The following is a 21305-nucleotide window of genomic DNA, read 5'->3' as shown; positions in this document are numbered from 1 at the left end:
AGCAGAACTTCGAAAATCTATGAACATAGGAAAAACACATAGAATAAGCTTCGAGAGCTTAGTAAGCCATAATCAAATAAATCTTCTCAAGATCATGTATATAATTCAACTTAAAAAACTAATTTATTTAACTTCAAACACATATTCAATCACTTTTCTTATATAATCCAATATCAACACATTAGGTAACTTCATTAGACTTTTTTATCGATGAACATATAAACCATGCTCCATTTTTCATAATTCTCATGTTCGAAACATAGGACCACAATTTCATCTGATGAGCATATAAAACATATCGTTCATTATCATATATTTCACATAACATCATTTGAATCATAGTCACATTTCATACAAAAATTTCATATTCAAATCACATGTACCTGAATCATATATGGCAATGTACAATTACAATTCCACATTTCTCATATATTTCATTAGATCAAAATTCACTTACTCCACATCTCATTTTCACATATATCATATATCAATTGATCATAATCATACTCACTTTCATATCAGAATTTCATATACATCACAACATACTTGATTCGGATGCACATCCATAAACTCATTTATTTCTTGGAATGCCCGTTGAACTGTTTGGAATCAATAAGGATACTCAGATAGCACATAAGCTTGTATAATGCCAACATCCTAGACGTGGTCTTACATGTAATCAATTATCGATGCTACTGTCCCAGACAGGGTCTTACATGAAATCGTATACGATGCCAATGTCCTAGACATGGTCTTACACGTAAATTACAAATCGATGCCAACGTCCCAGACGTGGTCTTACACGATAACACATATCAGAATCCTATGTCATGACATATGTATCCTAACTATTCCTATGGTTCGTACGGGGCTTTTCAGACGTTGTCGCATTATCAAAACTTTCTCAATTTCACATATTCTAACAATCCACAATCGGAATAAATTCTCCAAAGCTCAATTCAATTCGGTATCACGTATATATATATTTACAGCTCAATGCATCATATGTAATGCACATATATTTCAATTTAACAACATTTATTTACTTATGACCTTACCTCGTACTAACACGAACGGACTGAAATGGTAATTTTCGACTTTCCCCAATCCAAATCTAATTTTCTCATTTCTTGATCTAATTCAATACAAATTAAACTTATTTAATAACATATTTACTCAAATTCATCCAAAAACACATAAAAGGGCAATTTACACTTTATCCCCTAACATTTTACATTTTTCACAATTTAGTCCTTATTTCACAAAACACAAAATATGCATAATTCAATTCAATCAATGCTTGGCCGAATATTCCTACACTTCATATAAGCCCGTATATGTCATTTATTTTACATTTTAGTCCCTCAAAATCCCCTTTTTACAATTTAGTCTAAATTACTCAAATTCATTAAAAATTCAAAGACAAAACTTAGTAATCTAACATATATCTTTCATTTACTACCATCAAACTTCATAAAGCTCACACTATCAACAATGGCATAACTCAAAATCATCAACAAAATCAGAAATTAGGGCATGGGCTTGATAGAATACAAGGCAACGATCACAAAACGTAGAAATTATCAAAAATTGAGCAAAACACATACCTGAATTAAGCTTCCATATTGCTGAAACCCTAAATGGCCATGAACCCTTTTCTTTCTTCTTATTTCAGCAAGGATGAAGAAATAATGAACACATTTTTGGCTTTGGTTAAGGAATCCACTTTATAAAAACAATATCAATGTAACACTTTAACAAATGGCAAAACACTTTTTTAATTTACGCGATTAAGTCGTTTTTCACAAATTAGCACTCAAACGATAATATTTTCATACGAAAATTTTAAACATATCAATTCACATCCTCTAATCACAGAAAATAATACTAAAATATTTTTTGGACTTAGATTTGTGGTCCCGAAATCGCTATTCTGACTAGGTTCTAAACCAGGCTATTACAACTCTCCCCCTTAGGGATTATCGTCCCCGAAAATCTTACCGAAAAGTAGATTAAGAATTAGTTTCCACATATTACATTTCAAATTCACACATAGTTTTGGATTTCAATCTCTCTAATCTCACAACTAAAATTTCGATCTGTCATTCATTATACGTCATAATAGGTTGAAACTGTTTATAACTGTATTCAGTTACCTTCATTTTCTGCTTTATTTCACTGATGATATTAATCTCATGAATCATTTACTTACAAAGCTCGATCCTAAAAATGGAGTTAGGTAACTGCCACACAATATCTCATACAATGTCACTTTTATACTCACGTGATAGTTTATCAAACAGTAATAATCTATCTTAGTTGATTTGAAACTCTAAAACAGAGGGACGAATAAATAATATTTCGAGAACTTTCAAAACAACCTCGTACTCACAACTTACTGTAGTTTCTCCCAGAATTACCAGATAAATTTTTAGATTTTAATCTAAAACAATGATGTTTGACACCATATGCAAACTGACAGCCTCTATACGAATAACTCAGTTGATTTATCAAAAGAGAAATTCATGCGTATGGAAAGACTTATTCAGACAGTTAGCAATAGTTTAGATAAAATCTATCTTTTTCAATGATAAGAGATAATCCCGATACAAAATTCATCAAAATTCTATTTCTCCATTACTCAGATGTCAAAACATGCTGAAGTAGTCCTGAAGATGCTTAATAATTAACTTTAATTTGTTGATAGCCCAGACATTTAAACACAATGTCAGAAATATTACATTTTATACTCATTTAACAATACCACTTTCTTAGATTATCATGCATCTTGTTACTCCTGTATGAACATTCTAACTAACACTGTGAGCCTCTTGAAACAATGGTTATACAATCTCAGAGCTTCTAGGTATACATACTCTATCTCAAAGCAACAAGAAATCATAGATTCCACATCTAAAGTTCTGAATTAGAAATCAATTTATGTTGAACCACTTTTTAACTTATAATTTATTGACACATTTCTGAACTTCACAACTTTGCTAAATAAACATTTATTTAGCTTCTAATTCAACTAACAACTGTTCATAATCTAATAAGATCAATCACATATTCATCGCTCGTAAAGCACAAAAAAATTTTCTTATTCAGATAATTCGAAACTATAATCATTTTCCTCGGATAATAATATTTACTTACAGAATCAAAAGTTGTTCGATGATTCGAGTTATCTTTGCTGTGCCGAGTTTAGATCTTGCTCTGTAACATCAAACATTTTAACTCTTGCAGTCATCAAGTATATCACATAACTCTTTTCCTGCAGCTTAAACTGTATGGAGTCACGAGATATCTCTGTACACTGTTTTATTGGAACACACTTCAAACTGTTCATTGATGCAAGTACTGATGTTTCGGTTGACAATATCTCCGTGCAAAAAGGAAAACTTCAACAATCGAACTAACTTTAATTTACCACAACATTTCTCAGATAGATTCGTTCTGACAATATAATTTTGTATCAAGTCTTCAAGAATACAACTTCTTCCTCCTAACTGTCCTTCAATTTTACACTTGTGCGTTCATAGTTTATTTCCAATTCGGTGAATAGATTCAAACACATATAGCCCAATTATCTTTTTAATCAAATAATTCAAATCAAACTAACCACTAAATCAGTCTTTTTGAAGAAATCTTTTCTTCTCATTAAAAGGATAACCCAAACATATCAGTTTATAGATTTGATCTTGATCTTCTATCATTTTCACTTTTGCCGATGTCGAACCTTTCACAAGAACTAGAAAATAGTTTATAATAAAATTGTCTCATATTTTAATTATCGAAGTTTTAAATTATACTGAAGTCACCTTTTTTATATAGAAATCATAATGTCATAATAAGACCAATGTCTTACCCCTAAAAATAGATAATATCCCAGCTGTTAAATAAGCATTTGAACCCAGAAGAAAATCAAATATGATTTGAACAACAACTAATATAGAAACACAACTTTTATAATTCTGATAACGGTACTGTAGTACTTTCAAATTTCAAAATAGAAATTATGATTATGATAGATGTAGCCATTTCCGTCAAATAGATATCTCTTATTGATAATCACATAGAATCATGAGAAAACCAGAATAGCAAAATTTTCAACATCTGAAGCTACACAGAATATCAGAAAATTAAAACCCATATAGAATGATATCAACCCCGATGATATCCCATAAAATGTCCAAAGAGAACAATTTCGTTCATAAATATTGAGATCCATAGTAACAGAAGTAATATAATCTTTATGTATTTTCAACAGAACAATAGCCAGAAGAAACAGAGTATTAGCATCATATAGATTTTACCGTCGATTTTCATATCCATACAAGGGAATCAATACCAGAGAAAGACATAGCAATATTGAACATAACCCAAATGGACCAATGATGCTTTCATCTATTTATATTTTTAGCTAATATTCTCATACGATAAGAATTCTCTCTGAAACTAACCAATCACATATACTTCTAAAGATAATTGTACACACAGAATGTCCAGAAGAAGTCATAGTAACTGCAGACTATAACTACTGTTCTCAGCTACCAATGCAATTCAACCATTATTCAACTGACTAATTTTGTCATCATTAAGCTCATATTATCCCCATCAATAATAGAAATCCATTCAAAAGAACTTTCAGCTAATACCTTTTTTTTAGATAACATACTTGAATAGGTCATTTAATCAGAGTTAACTTCTTCTGTAATAGTGATTTTGCATAATCTGAATAATCTTCAGATATATCCAATATCTCTTTTAATTTTGTCTTCATTTCTGATTCATTCACTTTTTTGACCATATAGTTCATATACATTTCACATATTCTCAAATCAATTACACATAGCATATTTTCTCATACTTGTATCACATATCATCGCTTGTACATATGCATACCTTTTATTCTGAAACATAGTATACATTTCGTACTTACCTAAATCAGATACACATCTCATATAATCATTCATTTCTCAATTTGGAGTGTCATCCTTACACAAGGGTCTATAATTCCACACTCGTAGGCTTATTCAACCCAAATCTTACATATTTTATTTTAACATTTTACGGATAAGGGGGTGAGGGTAGTAAAGCCTCAAGTTTAACTCTCTTATACATAAATGCACATAACACATGCTATCACAAATAACCAGTTCATTACGAATTTCACATTCTCAAATCATTTAATAAACATTTACGTTTAATCACTTTTGTTCTTAACATATTGTTCATATGCCAACTCAAATCACCAATTCACAATCAAAGCATTTCAAATATTAATCATAACTTAAATATCATAACTTATATGCTTATATAATTATAACATTTATCAATACCAAAATGTCATACTCTTTGATCCATATATTTATGAGTTTCAACTTATAATCAACATATTTCCATTCAAACATTTGAGTACATATTCTGTACTATCATAATTAGCTAGGTTAGAAAACTTATCTGTCTCATCAAAAATAATTTTCATCAGAGTCAGGAGATATCACACTGTCGTAGGTTAAATGTGACATGTATAGCTAGACTCACATACACTATGGTAGTCCTAGAACCGACTAAACCATAGCTCTGATACCAACAAAATATAACACCCCTAACCTATATCTGTCGTCGGACTAGGGTTAAAAGCGTTGTTGGACAAATAGAACATTTCAAAATCATTTCACAATCAAAAGTCATGCATATGCATATCATAGTCAAACATCAACATTAAGTCCCTTACATAGGTCAACGAGACCTTAAACATGCTTTAGGAAGAGGTCGGGACTAAACTGGACACATACAAAAATTTCTCGAAATCTTAACAAATTTTCAAAATTACAGAGGCCACACACCTGTGTGAACAAGCCGTGTGCCCCACACGACATTAGATACACCCATGTGTCTAAGCCGTGTCAAATCAAGGCATACATACTGACTTGTTCACACGGCCACAAGACACGCCTGTGTGCCTTGGCCGTGGTCAAAACTGATTTGAGTCACATGGCTAACCGCACGCTCGTGTGCCTTGGACGTGCTCGAGACTAACTTAAAATTGTAGGGTACCCTAGGGGGCACACGGCCGAGCTACATGACCATATGTCGCGTACGGCTGAGACACACGCCCGTGTCTCTATCCATCTGGACAAAAATAGGCCATTTGAAAAACCAATTTGCCACCCATTTTGGGTCATACCTACAAGCATAAAACCAAACAGCAATATACCACATTTTCAGCCAATTCAAATCATGCTGAATATTTATACCAAAACATACTAAAATCATAAGTCAAATTCATTCAATCATACACTGCCAACATCTCAATTTCTTATCCATCTTCATGCCAAAATTAAACCAAATTTAACAATTAAGGACATACCAAATTGACCATTTCATTTAGTCATTCATAAGCATCAAAACATACCATTTTCTCATCACGTAAACCATAACAAAACCAAACCATAATCACATCCATTATCAAGCCATATCACTTGGCAAAACATATATTTACATCTCAAAACATATTCACATACTTCTAGCCTATACATGCCACATAACCAAAACTCGAAACATTATTTACTGAAATGATAACCGGATAGTGTAATGACGTCTCCATCGACTTCCAACCTGAGCAGAACTCCAAAAATCTATGAACATAGGAAAAAACACACAGAATAAGCTTCGAAAGCTTAGTAAGCCATAAGCAAATAAATCTTCACAAGATCATGTATATAATTCAACTTGAATAAACCAATTTATTTAACTTTAAACACATATTGAATCACTTTTCTTATATAATCCAATATCAACACATTGGTAACTTTATTAGACTAATTTATCGATGAACATATAAACCATGCTCCATTTTTCATAATTCTCATGTTCGAAACTTAGGATCACAATTTCATCTAAAAAGCATATATAACATATCGTTCGTTATCATATATTTCACATATCATCATTTGAATCATACTCACATTTCATTCCAAAATTTCATATTCAAATCACATGTACTTGAATCATATATGGCAATATACAATTACAATTCCACATTTCTCATATATTTCGTTAGATCATAATTCACTTACTAGTATCCACATATCATTTTCACATATATCATATATCAACTGATCAAAATCATACTCACTTTTATATTAGAATTTCATATACATCACAACATACCTGATTCGGATGCACATTCATAAACTCATTTATTTCTCGGAATGCCCATTGAACCGTTTAGAATCAAAAAGGATACTCAGATAGCACATAAGCTCTTACAATGCCAATGTCCCAGAGGTGGTCTTACATGTAATAAATTATCGATGCCATTGTCCCAGACAAGGTCTTACACGAAATCATATATAATGCCAATGTCCCAGACATGGTCTTACACGTAAATCACAAATCGATGCCAACATCCCAGACGTGATCTTACACGATAACACATATTGGAATCCTATGTCATGACATATGTATCCTAACTATTCCTATGGTTCGTACGGGGCTTTTCAGACGTTGTCGCATTTTCAAAACTTTCTCAATTTCACATATTCGATAATTTTTTACTTTCCGCGATCCAAATCTGATTTTCTCATTTCTTGATCTAATTCAATACAAATTCAACTTATTTAATCACATATTTACTCAAATTCATCCAAAAACACATAAAAGGGAAATTCACACTTTAGCCCCTAACATTTTACAATTTTTACAATTTAGTCCTTATTTCACAAAACACAAAATATGCATAATTCAATTCAATCAATGCTTGGCCGAATATTCCTACACTTCATATAAGCCTGTATATTTCATTTATTTTACATTGTAGTCCCTCAAAATCTCCTTTTTACGATTTAGTCCAAATTACTCAAATTCATCAAAAATTCAAAGACAAAACTTAGTAATCTAACACATATCTTTCATTTACTACCATCAAACTTCATAAAGCTCACACTATCAACAATGGCATAACTCAAAATCATCAACAAAATTAGAAATTAGGGCATGGGATTGATAGAATACAAGGCAATGATCACAACAACGTAGAAATTATCAAAAATCGAGCAATATACATACACGAATTAAGCTTTCATATTGTCAAAACCCTAAATGGCCATGAACCCTTTTCTTTCTTCTTATTTCAGCAAGGATGAAGAAATAATGAACACATTTTTGGCTTTGGTTTTATTATAATATCATTAATTCACATTTTACCTTTTTACCCTTAATGAAATAATATACTAACTTAGTAATGGTCGTCCAGTTTTGTCCATGCATATTTCCAAAGGTCAAATTACATCTTAAGGACTCCACTTTGTAAAAACAATATCAATGTAACACTTTATCAAATAGCAAACCACTTTTTCAATTTACGCGATTAAGTCCTTTTTCACAAATTAACGCTCAAACGATAAAATTTTCAGACGAAAATTTCACACATATCAATTCACATCCTTTAAGCACAGAAAATAATATTAAAATATTTTTCTGACTTGAATTTGTGGTCCTGAAACTACTATTCTGACTAGGTTCTAAACTGGGCTGTTACATTTTACTACATCAGTTTTCATCATGCATAATCACAACAATAATCAAACACTTTATGGCATATTAATTGTTCAATACATAATAACAATAAAGTTGTATTATTTATGTACAACTTACCTCGGTATACAAAAAGTGGGCGACTAGATTGAATTAGTCTACTAGCTTGGTCTTCCCCCGATCTAGGTCCAGAATTCGTATTTCTTGATCTATAATGATAAAATTCACTAATTTAATCATCACATTAATCAAGACATTTCATAATTCATATTTCTGCAAATTGACCGTTTTGCCCTTAGACTTTCACAAAATTATGATTTTTCCCCAAGGCTCGTAAATCGATTTTTATCAAATTTCCTCATTAACCAAACCTAGCTGAATCTATTTTAAGCTTATTTCAACTCACAAATCCAATTATTTCACACCTTTACTACTTATTTTGTATCTTTTACAAAATGACCCTTTTAGGTGTTTTCATGAAAACCCCTTTCACTAAAGTTGTTTATGTAACAACCATGATTCATTTTCTACTATAAAATTTCAGCAACCAACATGAGTAATCATGGAAAAACCCTAAACTATCAACCATTTTGCAAAATAGTCCAAGCTACAAGTGGCCCAAAAGTACAAAAATCATCAAGAAAGACCATCAAAATCACTTACTTGCAAAAGTCTAAAGTTTTTGAAAATTTCAAGCTCCCATGGCCTTTTTTCTTGGAGAAAATCGGTGAAAAAGAAAGAGAGAATGAAAAATATGAAAGCTTCTCCTTATTTTATTATATTTCTAGTCAAATTAGTCACCAAATTTCACCTAACTTTGACCTTACAATTTCTTTGTCTCCATGTTCAGCCACTAACAAATTTGTGGTCTATTTACTCAATAAAGACCTCTAATTTAATGTTCCATAGCTATTTGACGCCTTTAGTAGTAGAACAAAATTTTTGCACTTTATGCAATTTAGTCTTTTTCAAAATTAAGATGCAGTCACTTAAATTAATTCAAAAAAATTTTCAAACACTCATATAATCATGCTATAACACATAAAATAATATTAAAATAATTTCCCCGACCTCAGATTTGTGGTTCTGAAATCATTGTTCTGACTAGGCCCAAAATCGGGCTGTTACACTTTCTATTTCTACTCATTGAAGCCTTGAATTGCGAATGTACAAGTTATATTGTAACACCCCTAACCTGTATCCGTCGCCGGAACAGGGTTACGGAGTATTACCAAATTTTCAGAACAATTTCGGTTAACTTATGTCATTTACTATTCATATTCAAAATTGAACATATTTAATCTTATAGTCCTTTTAATGGACCATCGAGGCTCAAAGCATGCATTAGAAATGAATCGGGACTAAATCAGAGTCTTAGAGAATTTTTTGCAAAATCATAAATTTTTTTCCTAGTTACAGGGAATACACGGCTAGGCGACACGCCCATGTGCTAGGATGTGTGTCACACATGGCTGAGACACACACCCGTGTCTCTACTTGTGTGGACGAAAATAGGCTATTTTCCAAGCCATATTTTTCACCCAATTTGCTCTTCACCAACACCTATACTTAAACACATTCATAGACCATTCCAAGACAATTAATTTATGCCAAAACCCAGTCTCATACATGTTATTTAATCTCATTTAACCAATGTACCTGTAAGTACCTCAGATGACAATTTATTTCCATGTCAATTTATACTTATATTTACTAGATACTCAGTTCGTTTTTATGCAGGTTGTAACAAACATGTTAACCAAATTCCATCATTATTATACTAACATGATTTCTATAAATTAATCATTTCAAACATATACCATAATATGATCTTTTATACGTAAACATCGAAATATGTTTATCACTAGCCATTCTAATGGCTAGTTATAACCAAACCTTTACATGCCATTGTTGACCAAATTAACCTATACATGCCATTATAACCATAAATAATTTACCATATATATACCGAAATGGGCCGATGGATAGTGTGAGTGATCTACTCCAAGCTTCCAGTCTAACGAACTTCCGATTTATATTCATTCATTTCAATATAAACATGCGTGGCACATTTAATCCTTTTGATCACAAGCCCTAACACATATCCTTACCATATCTTGTATGCCTATAATGTTTTCAAAACATATCTCTATATTTCAATTACATTTTCATATTAATTCATCTCAAGTTCAATCTATTTCATGTCATAACTTTACTCATTAATCAATTGAGATACAATAACTATACTGATATTACACTCAAGGTGTACAAATCTAGTCTCATAGATGAACGTATTCAACAAACCATTTCATGTTCATATATAAACATTTCATATTTCATATTTCATGTAACATTATTTTTATATATTTTAGGCAGATACATGTAAAAATAATTTCTTTTCATGTCACATTTTCATATCTCTTATTTCATTCCATGGCAACTTATCTTTAGTTCATATTTAACCCTGTCAGAACTTTTCCCATTGAATTTATTAGAAATATCGATGGATACTCATATAGTACAATTAAAGTGTACAAGTCTGTAATCCATCAATTTGTATTCAGTGGTACCCCTTTAGGGCACATAATCAGAAAGCACATTCTCGAGCCACATATCAGGATGCTCATTTGGGTTAAATCTCAGGAAATTCACAAAGAACTTTTAAATCAGGAAACTAATAATTGCTCTCAAAGAGCCATGTAACAAGAGCACCAGATAGCCATGTCTCAGAGAGTTCAAGTGAGCCATGTCAGGATGCTCACAAAGAGCTGTGTTTGTGTCTGCAAGGTATGCAGGATCACAACCGTTCGAATCATGTAACAGGATGCTCACAAAGAGCTATAGAAGTGTGCAACACATGCAAATTCATTACCAATTAGGATGCTCACAAGAATTATGTAGTAGGATTACCAGTCCAGGCTAAATCCTGTCTACAACATATAATCAGTGAGATCAGGCTTACCAGTCTAGGCTAAATCCCATCTCCAACATATAATCAGGATTACCAATCCAGGCTAAATCCTGATGTAACGCCCCAAAAATTGGGCCTAGAAGAGTTAGGCTTTGAGTCTGGGATTCGGATAGAAGAAAACCTGAATATTGAGAAGTTTTAAATATTACTAGTGTTTAAAAAATATATATTGATAAAATATTTATGTTATTACTAATATTTTAATTTTTATGAAAATTATTATCATTATAATTATTAGATACAAATATATTTATAAAATTATTGTTGTTAATTTAGTGTTTAAATTAACATATTATTAGAAAAATTTATTGTATCTATTTTTATTGATTTATGGAAATTATAATTATTATTAGGAAAATATATATATATTATCGTATTTGAAATTTTCATTATTATGGTTATTATTATTATTTTAGTTTTAAATAAATTATAATGTAATTAAAGTGTGGGAAAATTTGGACCAAGACTTTAGCAAAAATTATTATTTTTGCTCCTTTAGGGATCTGGGCATTAAGGTTTATTAATAAGTTGGGCTAAACTGGACATAAGGAGGAATCGCCTAGTGGTTAGGCGTGTTAGCGAAGAGGTAGTGAGCGGGGTTCGATTCCTGCGTGCGCAAATGTGAGTTTTTATTTTAGATATGCGATCGTGGCTGGAACAAGGGTTAAAAGGAGTTGCGGGTATAATTTAACATAAAGAGCGCTGTGGCGCGATGGCGGCAACTTCTTTGGACATATGGAGAGGGCAGTTCGATTCCATATGCGAGCGAATCTGTTTATTTTTAAAGTGGGCCGAATCAAGCGGTAAGGTTTATAATTTATTGTGACCGTATATAAGTAAAGAGAGAAGCATGGTGCAGTGGCAAGCAAAGACAGGCGAAGGCACAAGGCGAGCGAAGGTCGGGGTTCGAGCCTCACCTCGCGCATGGAAGGCTTGGATTTTGCTGCTCACGTAGAGGAGAGTCGAGTTTGACCGAAACTCTTCCCAGCAAAGCAGTCAAGCGGTCAAACGGTGGGTAAGGCTGCTAGGAGGTTGGATAAATTTCAAATGCCTAATTCATGGAGCAAAGCAAGGGAATTTGAAATTAGAAGGAATTTTTATTAAGCATTAAGTACCGTATTTTATTCTTTTAATTTTGGCTTTTATGAATTATTCCCTTTTTGTTCATCTTTCCTTCATTGATAATAACCGAACCTATCTTCTTTTACTCTTCTTTTCTTTCTTTTCTTTTATCTCATCTCTTCCTTCTTTAATTTCCTTCAAAGAATAATCAGATCGTCATCTCCTCTTTTCTATTTTTCTATTTTCTCTTTTTCATTATACTAAAATCTGAAACATCCATATTTTAGTGATTCGGGAGTTAATATTTAGATCTATTTTCTACGCACGTTTAAGTTGGATTCACAACGGATATGGGGTAGGAAGGTATTTGGAACGTCTTCAACGAGTAGATCTCTTGGTAAGTATTCGAACCTTCTTTCCATTTGTATCTTGTGGTTTAAGAAAAGCTGAAAACCCCTCTGTCGACTAAGGCTAAAAGGGTTTTTGGTGTTATTTGGTCTGTTGGTGCTAGTGAGGATTAAAGGCTACCGATCGAGGTGTGTGAAAAGCTTGGATCATCGGAGTGACTAAATCTAGTCATCAACTTGCAAAGGTATGAACCCAAGGGCCATTGTGGATGGTGGCGAATGTGTAAGTGATGATAATAGGTAGTTTTCGATTTGGTTTAATATTAACATGGTCTAATCTATAAGTGGCTGATTATAGGAGAAATCGCATAGGAGATCTCGTCAAGGAATATCGCAAATTAGGTGTGTAACGAACCCTTTCATAGCTTAAAGCGATAAAATGTCGAAAGTCGAAATGCCAAAATTTCGGCATTTCGAGGACTTGTGAGCAAGTTTAACGCTCACTAGTTAGTTAGAATCGATGAGACGGTGATCGAGAACGATGGAAGCGGTAAGAATGTGATTTTGGCATTCTTGGTAAGTTGGGCCTCGAGGGGAAGTGGGGCCCATTGGGCTTTCGGGCCCATTTGGGTAAAATTGGTAGAAAACGAAATCGTTATATGGCATGATAAGATTGTTAAAACCGTTATGGAATATAGGCTAAATGGGCCTAGATGACGAAATTGGCTAAGTAGGGCCCATTAGGGTTTTAGGCCCAATAACTCGATTTCGCTAAAATGGGCCGAATCACTTGTTTGCACCCATGGATTGTTAGTAATCGTTAATGAACATGGAAACCCTAATTTTGGTAAAATTATGAGATTACCCTTATACCATGAAAATGACCGCTTTTGCCCTAGGTAAAATGACCATTATACCCCTAGGGTTTATGTATGATTTTAATACATGGGATTTTGATAAATATGGTATGTATGAGATGCACATGACATGTATGATATGCACATGATATGTATGATATGCACATGATGTAATCATAACTGGATTGGGTTGGGTTTTATATGGATGGAGGAAGTGAAAAGGGCTTATGCCCTGTTATCAAAAGGGCTTATGCCCCGCTTATCAAAAGGGCTTATGCCCTGCTTATTGAAAGGGCTTTTGCCCCGATTATTAAAAGAGGCTAGGCCTCCGGTTATATGATAAAGCAGACTATCTTGCCAATGGAGAGTATGGCGGGGTGGGTCGAGTTAATCCCCACATGGTGTGTTGGTTGGTACGGTGGAGAGTAGCGGATGGTGGGTTGAGTAGTCTCCCAAATGGGTTGCATTCTTTCATTGAAATTATATGTGATATTGAAATGGGCCTAAGGGCCATACCGTTTCTGATAAAGGCTTGCCCAAGAATATGAAATATGAAAAGGCTTGACCAGTGTTATGGAATATGAAACATGAAAAGGGCTATGGCCCAAGATATGTTGAGATTGGATTTGGGCTTAGACCCAACAGTCGTTATTGTTTTTGGGCTCGAAGGGGCTTGTTGCACACTGAGTTTCCAAACTCACCCCCTTTCCTTAACCTTGCGGGTGAGCCTTGATGTGGGGACTTGGTAGGAGAGGATTGAGTGGCCACGGTGATCATCTTTGGGCTTTTAAATAAGTGTTGGTTTTCATTTAATTTCCTTTAATTATTATTTATTTTGGGTTGTAATAAGGCCAATTTTAACTTTCCTTTTATTTCTTTTCGAATTATTTTAATTTTAATAACTTTAAAATTGGTTAATAATTATTCAAATGGGCTAGACTTAGGACGTGTTTTCAAAATGATACTTGTTTTCAAAATATCTCAACACCACGATTAATCGATTTATCAAAGACGCCCACTTAAACAAATTTAAACTCGATATAACAAAGTGTGGCTATGGTTGTGGGCATGTCTAGATTGGATCCAATTAAAGAGCTTGGTACTTAAGCGACCTTCATGGCTCACCTCCTGCTCTCGGATACCTACGGTGCCCAGCTTCCATACACTTTGTTAACTCAATAAAATGTATGGTTTTAAAACACTAAAACGGAACGTGGGTTTTCAACTCCAATGTGGCACGTTAGATTCGGCCATAACGTCTGGGCCGGGTTTGGGGTGTTACACCTGATTTCAAAGTAAGATCAGAATTACCAGTCCAGGCTAAATTCTGTCTTTAACATATGCTCGAGAAGGCTTATATGACGATTATCCATCCGGGCTAAATCCTTTTTGTAATGAGGTCAAGGATTACTCGTTCGAGCTAAATCCTATCCGCAACACATTCAGGACCTCATTCCATATGGGAAATCACCTTTATCCATCGATATTCAATATTCAACTGGAACTTGTCACTTATTGGGCATTGTTGGACATATGCGAATAATTTCAAATATATTCATCGTATTTATATAATTTATATGCACACATCTAATACAAGAAAACTCTACTATAACATCATTTCCATGCTTTTTCAATAATATCAAACTTTAAAATATATTCAAATCTTGATGTTCTTACCTTGTTCTATTAATTTCAATCTTTAACTTGATTTTCTCTCTCCTCTAGCTTTTATTTCTTGAATCTAACTTGATATTCTAGCTCTCCATAGCCTCCTTGTTATCTTTCTTTCTTGATGGCTATGGAAATTCTTTTGATTTCTAGGTGAAAATGGTAGATTTTTGGTGAAAGGACCAAATTGTAAAGAAAGTAAAACTTTCTTTCTTTCCCTCTTCTTCTCACGTTGATGCATGGGAAACAAGATTTTTAAAAAAATTCTTCATATTTCTTTTCTTATATATTACATGAAATAATAATAAAATAATAATAAAATATAATTTAAAAAATCAAATTAAAATATTAATAAACTAATATTTATTTATTTTACTAATTTAAAATATCTCCACATCATCATTGCCTTCTAGATTTCTCTCTCCTTTTAATTGACCATTTTTCCCTTTAGGATCCTTTAAAATTCCATCCTTGAGTCATCATTTAATTTGGTATATTACAATTTAGTCCCTCACAATTCTTCACTTATTCAATTTAATCCTAATTCATCCATTTTCCTTAGTTTCTAGATCATTCCACCCTCAAAATATTTACACTATTGGTCCTTCAACTTTTTCATATTTATACTTTAACCCCTCATATTTTGAGTATTTACTCTTGTGCAACAAAACTTTTCTCACTTTTACAATTTAGTCATTTCTTGAATTAGTATATCATAATATACTTCCCAATGTTGACATAACTCAAAATTTCCCTTTTTGTCACTTTATTTCCTTATTTTACTATATCAAGGATAATATCTTACTATAAAAATTTTTGGCATATTACATATATTGTCTTTATCATAGTTGTTTCTATTGAGCATGCATGATATTATGTAACACCCCTAACCAGTATCCGTCGCCGAAATAGGGTTACGAGGCATTACCGATCAAACCACAACATATAATATACATTTCTCATACATGAATCAATTTCACAAAAATATCAATCTAACATAATCATATTGTCCCTTATAAGGTTCTACGAGACCTTAAAACATGCTTAAACGAGGTTCGAGATTAAACCAATAATATTTGCAAACTTTAGGAAACCTATAAAATTTTCATGCATATAGGGTTCACACGCCCGTGTGAACAGGCTATGTGCCTCACACGACCACCAGACACGCTCGTGTGAAAATAGGGCATACATATTAACTTGCACTGTAACGCCCCAAAAATTCTGAAATCCAAAAATCTTGAAATCTCAAATTTTTCTTTTTTTTTTTGTGCTTAGCATTTCTAGTTAAGTGTTAATTATGTGATGGTAGGTCTTGGTCAAGGCTTGAGTTCGAACCTACGGGTAAAAGAAATTATAGTTTAATTATTAAAAGAACCCTGATGGAAAGTAGGTGGGCTTTTGAATAAATTAAGGGAAAAATTGGACAGAAAAAAGCCTGCTGGCCTAGGGGATAAGTGGTGTGTTGTTGGTGTCAGAGGTCTGGGGTTCGAATCCCACTTTGCTCAAAAGAGGGATTTATTTTTGCTAAAAGATGGACACAGGTGGCGTTGGATTTGAACTCTGTATGGAGTGATAAGAGGAGAAATTTGAGGAGAGGATCAATGGGTTATCAGGGAGAAAAATGAGGAGATGAGGAGTGAGGAAGAGGTGGAGCTGAATTGGGAATTTGGGCTTGGGAAATTTGGCTATAGAGGCTATATATAGGTGCTGAATAGGAGGTTGCCATGCTAATGCCGAATTCTCCTTCACCTTGTTGCCGTAAACCCTTTTTCCTAAAAGCTGAAAACCCTTGTTTTTCTTTCTTTTCCTTGTGCCGATTTCACATCCTTCCTCTACTCAATTTTATTTGATTCACTTTTGGTTTAGCAGACTTCTTCTTCCCTTTTTCCTTGGTGCTGAATAATCTTTTGTTTGCCATACAACCCTCAAGGGCCGAACACCTCTTTGGTCGAATACTCTTAGTGTCACCACTACCCTTTTCACTCAGTCGATTCTAGTGTAAGTGTTTGCTCCCCCAATCAGTTTTTGCTAAGTATCGATTACTCTATTCCTCATTTCTTCCAATCGATTTTGGTAGGATTAGTATCAAATTTCAATCCTTTGGATCCCTGCTGATTTGCTCCTCAGGTGAGAGACTTTGGTAAGTGTTCTTGATCTTAGTTGGTTGAATGGTCATAGTTAAGGGAAGGGGGGCTTGTGTTGGATACAAGTAAACTATTATTCTAGTTTTAATAATTAAGATTGGTGCAAATCTAGGAGTTGATCATGGTTAGTGATTAAAGAAGGGACTATTATAACCTGTCGCGTAAGGTAAGGTAAAGGGTGAGGTTTCGATTTTGGTAAAGATATGTATTAAGCACGTGATTATCTGAAGGGTGATATCAATTTTAGCTTCGGGGCTAAGGAAATCACAGCACACTTTATTACCAGGTGTATACATACACTGCACACACAAGTAGATCGGCAAAAGCTAAAATGTCGAAAAGTTGAATTGTCGAAAAGCTGAAAGTTTGGCTATTGTAGTCTTGCGAGTGCGCGAACACTTGTAAGAAGGAAACTGATAGGTTGCCTGAGGCGCAGGGGCGATTCCATGGACTTGGGCTGTGAATTGGCCAACCGGGCCAGAATAGGCTAAATGGGCCCAACGAGCTATTGGGCCCATAATAGGCAAAAATTGATAATTGATGCTATGTGATGGAAAATTGTATGTGAGCATGACTGTAAATGTAATTCAGGCCTAATGGGCCACATAAATGTGATTTGGGCCTAATGGGCCACATAAATATGATTGGGCTTAATGGGTCATATGAAAGAGATTGGGCCAAGTGGGCTATATACAGGTATGTGGATTTGTTTGGACTGTGAAAGGGGTTGGGCCTAGTATCTGATAACTGCATGAACAATCATAAAACTTAATAAATTAATTAAAAACTGTGGACATGTCAAAGGGTTAAGGTGTGGTAACGGGTATATGCATGTCTAGGATTGGATCTAGGGAGAGCTTGGTACTTAAGCGGTCTTAATGACTCACCTCCTCTTCTCTGGAATTCGATCTGGTGCATAGTATTCATTCATCTTAGCTCTCGGGATTTGTTAACGGGCCAAAGTAAGTAAAAACTCAAAATAAAGAAAAATTATCGAAATACCCCTATGGGTGAAAATGACCAAAATACCCTTATGTATTGAATTTAAGATCTATGAGTGCTATATGTATACCTGCTGCATATATACGATATTCTGTTTAGGTTGTATATGGGTTGGGAATTATGGAACGGAGGAAGTATATGAAGGTCCCATGGTTGCTTGACAACCGTGGATCCACCGATGGCTTTTAAGCCCATTATATGATCGACAGCTTGCTACAATGAAGGTAGTTCCACAATCGGGCTGCCATTGAAGTGTATCAGTTGGGTGGGTCGATATTTATATCCCCACATGATGTGTACTGGGGGATGGAGTTGATGTGCAGCGGATGGATTATTGGGGTGGATTGCATTGCACTGCATTGCATGTGTGATTTTATGATGATTGATGAATGCTTGTTACTCGACGAGGGTGTACACACTGAGTTTTCGAAAACTCACCTGCTCTTTTATTTTTCTCAGGTGAAGCTTAGTAGAAGGTTCGATGTTTGGAGGTATTCGGAGGTGGCTGACTAGCAAGACAACTTAGACTTGTTTTTCTTTTAAGCATATAAGTTTCTTAAGTGATTTTCAGTTTGGATTGTAATAAGGCCTTCCCTTTCTATTATTTGGGTTATTGTTTTTGTGCGATGTAGTAACGAGAAGTTGAATACGGTTTCCTAAATCATAATATATTTTTCTACGTTTTTGCAACTAAATTTTTAGATGATAAGTTTTCTTAAATCAAATGTGTAATGCCCTAAAATTTAGGGTTTGTAATTTTTTGAGTTTAACGCAAATCGTGTAGGGTTGTGCTGGATTAATGTTTAGGGGCGGGCTTGGGGCATCTAGAAATGTCTGGGTTCAAGCCCTGGCCTTTGAAAAATTTTGTTTCTCTCTTTGAAAGAACCTGAGCGTTGGCACTTGGGCCTTATAAATTAGTGTGGTCGCTTGTTATCACAAAAAAGCCTTGTGGCTTGGTGGCTTGTTGCGTGATTTGGGAGGTGAGGAGACTGGGGTTCGAATCCCATGGTGGGGAAAAGGTGTTATTTTTACTACTTGGGACAGCAATAGTTAGTAGTGGACTGAGACTCTGTCGGATGGCAGTTTGAATGAGTCTTGGAGGTTGTTGTGGAGTGATAAGGGGAGAAAATCTTGGAGATTTTCATGGAATTTGAGGTGGGAAAGAGTTGTAGCCGTTTGGGAGTGTGTGAGGGTGCAATTTTGGCTAACAGTTTAGGGAGTGTATTTTCGGCACTTAGGGTGGTGAGTGAAAGCTGAAACCTCTTTTGCTGCTATTGTTTTTTTCTTGTTTTGATCTTTTTGGGTGTTAATTCCTCTGCCGACTCCTTTAGGTACCTTTGGGGAAGAGCCGAATTCTTTTTTTACTCTGTGCCATTTGGTTAAAGCTTGTACCTCTCTTTTCTGTTCTCTTCTATGTTCCTGACTGAACATTACCCCAGGTCTTACCCAACACTGTGCCGAAATCCCATTCTTCTTCTTATTCTTTTCCTTACTCTCAAACCCTTCCGCTATCTCGTCTCCTTTGCGTTTCTACTTTCAGAACCTTAGCCGGATATCTTTTGTTCATCTAGATCATCTTCTATGTTAGCTGAATACCCCCTTTTCTCTTTTTGTTAAATCTTTTTATTTCTTCAGTTATCTTTTTGATCTCTGCGACTGACACCTTGTTAGTTTTGATTGAGTGAAGTCGGCACCTCTTTGTTGTAGTAAGAGTATCGTGTAGCAATGGTTAATATTATTTATTTTATTATTTACCTTAAGCCAAATATTCCCTTTTTAAGTTTTCTATGTTTGACGTATGGTGACCTTTATTCTTTGATGTATGTTCGTGGGGTTCAGCCATTACTGAGGGGCTGGAGGCACGTAACATTCTTGAGCCATCGAAACCCTGACTTCCAACACTTGGGTAGGCCGATTATCCCTTGATTTAAGAATGTGATGTTTTGGGGCTTTAGGCTATTTTTATCAATTCGTTGAATCTGCTAAACTATTGTATGTGTAGTTGAGGGTCAAGATACGCAAGGGCGTTCCGAGTTAATCCAGACACTGTTGATCACCTTCTCTTCGATCGAGGTAAGTAGAGGAGTAGGGTTAAGGTGGTTGTTGCGATTGATTGTAGTGGAGACTAACTGAATGATAGGTTGCTTGTAGGCTTTGGATTCGTGGTGGTTTCCATCGCTTTGGGAAAACCAGGTGTGTAACTGTACATTACCATTAATACTGTCCAAAAGTCGAAAGGTGTGTATTCACACGCCTGTTTTACTACAGAGCGGCAAAAGTCGAAAGTCTGAAACGACAGTGTTTATGGACTCACGAGCGTACGAACGCTCACATGGTGAACCGAGACCAAGTCATGGGTGACAGACTATAGAGGCCGTCACGAGCATCCTCGTGGGCTAGGGCTGTTGTGGGCCTTGTTGGGCCGAGTAGGGGGCCTTAGGCCCATTTACACTGTTTTGGCCATATGGGTTTGCTCAGTTGTCGGGATGATTGTAGACCCTCTGAGGGGTCGAACACTATTTTTAAAACCCTAAAATAGGGCAAATGACCGAAATATCCTTGAGGGGAAAAATTACTATTTTACCCTCCTCTCTTATACAAAGATCGATACAATGCTAGGGGTAGGTGAGTGTTGTGTGTATGACTCTTATATGATTGTTTCGGTACTAAATACTGCATGCATGTGATATTTATGACACGACATTTG

The sequence above is a fragment of the Gossypium arboreum genome, chromosome 1 (assembly GCF_025698485.1).
Source record: "Gossypium arboreum isolate Shixiya-1 chromosome 1, ASM2569848v2, whole genome shotgun sequence".
In the NCBI taxonomy this organism is placed as follows: domain Eukaryota; kingdom Viridiplantae; phylum Streptophyta; class Magnoliopsida; order Malvales; family Malvaceae; genus Gossypium; species Gossypium arboreum.
Note: the sequence above shows the minus strand (reverse complement) of the source record.